The sequence below is a fragment of the Alligator sinensis genome, unplaced genomic scaffold (assembly GCF_000455745.1).
Source record: "Alligator sinensis unplaced genomic scaffold, ASM45574v1 scaffold584_1, whole genome shotgun sequence".
NCBI classification, from domain to species: domain Eukaryota; kingdom Metazoa; phylum Chordata; order Crocodylia; family Alligatoridae; genus Alligator; species Alligator sinensis.
Window position 1 is genome coordinate 446386 of NW_005842419.1, and position 3557 is coordinate 449942.

The window sequence follows — 3557 nt, forward strand, 5'->3', positions numbered from 1 at the left end:
CCATGAGGACCAAAATGCCAACATCATGACTATCTTGAAGAAAGTAGATAAGTCTGTGTGTAGGAACTATTGAGGTATTGCCCTCCTTTCCATAGCAGGGAAAATCCTTACTTGCATCGTCCTGAACCATCTTCTACCTCTTACTGTGGAAGTCCTGCCAGAATCTCAGTTTGGTTTCAGACCATCCCAGGGGGCAATTCTTTGTTGTCTGCCAGGTCTAAGCCTTGTGGAAAGTACTCACCAGATTTGGATGTCCTGAAAAGTACATCAAGGTCCTGAGATTTCTCCACAACCAGACGACTGCAACCATTCTTTGTAGCAGATCAGAGACAGATCAATTTGTCATCCAAACAAGGATGCCTTATCAGCCCAACTCTGTTATCCATTTTTTTTTGACAGTCATCTTGGTCCTCATTAAGGGTCTTCTGGAATTGACATTGAATACCAAATGGATGGTGGGCTCTTCATTCTGGGATGTTTTTGCTCGATGACCAAAGTACTCAAAATAACCATCCCTGACCTTCAATATGCTGACAGCTGCACCATCCTTGAACACACTGAGGAAAACCCCCAGACTGCACTGGATCCCTTCACACAAGCCTACTGAACTTTAGTCTTCTCAATGTTAAGGGAGAGCCCTAAAGTTCTCTATCAGCCTGCTCCAGGCTATGAATGTGACCCCCCTCCTCCCCAAATTACCAATGAGGAAAGACCCTGGAGGTAGTTGAGCACTTTGCCTACTACATAGGTAGTCTCGTCTCAGAACGTAAACACTGATGAAGAAATCCAAGACAGATTCTGGTGTGCAAGTGCATCCTTTGAGAAATGGCTTCATTTTTCTCTATTGATTGTGATCTCTGGAAAAACACCAAGATCTAGGTCTACAATGCAGACACCACTCTCCTCTACAGATGTGAAACATGGGTGACCTACTGTCATCATCTCAAGAGCCTGTACAGGTATCACCAACAATGCTTCTGGAAAATCCTCCATGTCAAATGGAAAGATTGCTGCACAAACACCAGCATCCTTGCTGAAGCCAATGTTACCAGCACTGAGTTAGTGATCATCAAGCAGCAACTTCACTGGACTAGACATTGTGCATAGATTACCAACTCCTGACTATTAAAACAAGTGCTCTACTCCCAGTTTTCCTGTCATGCCCAGAGGTAGTGATATAAGGACACATTGAAGGCATACCTCAAGAAAACAGCTACCGACATCAAGAGCTGGAAGGAGCTGGCTGCTAACTGCATCTACTGGCACTGCAACCTCAACCAAATGGTAGCCCATTTTCAGGTAGTGTCTTCCCCTTGAAGCAGAGAAGAGAAAATGGAGGAAGGAAAAGGAGAGGAATCCCAGACTACTCTCCTCTGTGGAAAGACCTGCAACTTCTGGAGATGAGTCTGTGGCTCAAGGATTGGACTCTTAAGTCATCTCAAGACTCATCAGTGAGCCATGGTAGAGATCATCCTCAAATAGAGGGACTGCCTACAACAACCAAGTGGGGTTTTTGAGACTTAAACATAAGTGGTAATTTAATTCCTTCTGCAGCATGGATGTGTAATGGTGCACACCTAGGCTGAGCATATATACAGTAGGCTACCAGATGGACAGAAATGCTATGACTGTTCTGCTTTCTATCCAACAGATATTAAATCATAGACTGAGTTTCCGGGTACAGAAGTGTGTGCGCATTGTGATTCTTTTGGATTGTGTTGCTGTTGTTTATTTGGAGGAAAATATTCATTAAAAGGCCCGCTGAGGCCACCTGGAAAACACAGAACAACATTTGGCTAGAGACAGATCTGCCTGGTATAATCTGTTCTGTTTTTCATCCCTCCCATGTTCACTACAAGAGGTGCTGGCTTGAGCACAGAGCATTGTTGAGGTTTTCTTGCCATATCCCACTGTTTATAACTCACCTGAAGTCATGATAATCCCTTGGTCATGGCATTTCAATTGGTCATGGTGGGAAAAATCCACAAAAAATGAGAAGCCTCCTGTGGGGAGAAAGCAGCAGGAACAGATCAACTCCCTTTAAAAATAAAAATCAACTTCCTGTGCTAGTGCCTAGTGATAAAAGTTGGGAGGAAACATTCCCTTTGCCTTCACAGAGAATGCTGGCTTGTAATACACGCTGTATTATAAAGCAGATGCTGTCTTTGGTTGTGCCTATAAGCAAAATGTCAGACATTTTCACAGAGTTTCCTCTAATCTGCATGGTTGTTTTGCGGTTAAGTCATGAGACTATAGCCCAGTGAGACCTGCATCCAAGTCCCAGCTTGGTTACAAACTTACTGTGCATTCCTCAGCAAGTCACTTAATCTATCTGTTATCTTTCAATTATTCCCCATCTGTGAAATGGGGATAATGCTCCTCACAGGGATGCTTTGTGACAATGAACTCATGATTTGTGAGGTGCCAGGATACCAAAGAGATAGCGGCTTATATGGGAGGCAGGTTCTGTCTGTAGTATCTCCTGAAATACTAAGGAGTTAACAGGGTCTTTACATGCAGCCTAAATCCCAATTTCTACCCCCATCCCCCTTCCTGGAGACTGGCTTTACTGATATCTCCAGACACAGAATCCAATCTCCATCCTCAGCTATCTCCCCCACCTTAGTAGTTCCTCAGGCTGTTCTCTTCAGGATCCACCCAGCCCTTAATTTTCCCTCACTTTAAGAGGTATCTTCTAACTTCTTTTCTGCTCCTAATTGGAGACACTTGCTATAACCTCAAAATGACCCATTCATTTACACTGCACCTTCATGCAGGGGTCAGGCACTTGGTAGTAGAATGACTGTGTGCCGCTGCAGAGAGCTAGAGCAGACAAGCCTGTTATGCTGGATTGTATGCAATATGCAGCTCATACTTCTATGTGCAAGGATATGGATTGCCTGGAGCTTTGTAAGTGCTCTTGCATGGCCTGCAAGAAGAATTTTCTTCTCTTCCTAACCCCAAAATGCATCTGATTACTTATTTTGGCAGTAGAAAGATCTCTACAACAAGTATAATTCTCACAAGGAAATCTGGCCATCATTCACACTATAGGGTGATCCCTACTGCTGTTTCATTCAACCACCTACAGTGTGTGAAATACAAAAAAATGCCTTGGTTTCACAAGGATTTTAATTCACATAAATTAACTCAAGGTAAAAACTCACCTTTTTTTCCCCCTAGATAAGATACAGGCAGAGCATTGAGCTATTCTGATAATGTGTCCCTTTCATGTAGAGCTTAAACACAGGGATTGACTCACTTGATTGAAATTACACTGCCTGATTATTTTCACCTACACAGTACCTTAACCCAGGATTATCTTTCTTAGTGCAAGTCATTAGGGCGGTGTAAAGCTTCAGGTGGTGATTCAATTCGGAGGAGATTTGGCGGCCAAATCTCTGAATCCGAATCAAATCAGGGGACCAATTAAAAGGTCTGAATAGACTCGAAGCTCTCTGAATCTTCGGAAAAGATTCAGACAGTCACCGGTGGCTGCAGCAGGGAGCTACGGCCAGACTTAGAACTGGTAAGTAGGGGCGGGGAAGGGGGGGCTG

General features: G+C 43.8%; 1 long non-coding RNA gene across 1 annotated transcript; it reads right to left on the bottom strand.

The window, feature by feature from the left end:
- Window positions 1-1691: 1691 nt before the first annotated feature.
- On the bottom strand, window positions 1692-2657 carry LOC102370904. The gene is made up of 3 exons (XR_324594.1): window positions 2622-2657; window positions 1926-2003; window positions 1692-1771 (listed from the first exon to the last, which is right to left on the bottom strand). It is a non-coding gene; the product is annotated as an uncharacterized LOC102370904 (long non-coding RNA).
- Window positions 2658-3557: the final 900 nt, after the last annotated feature.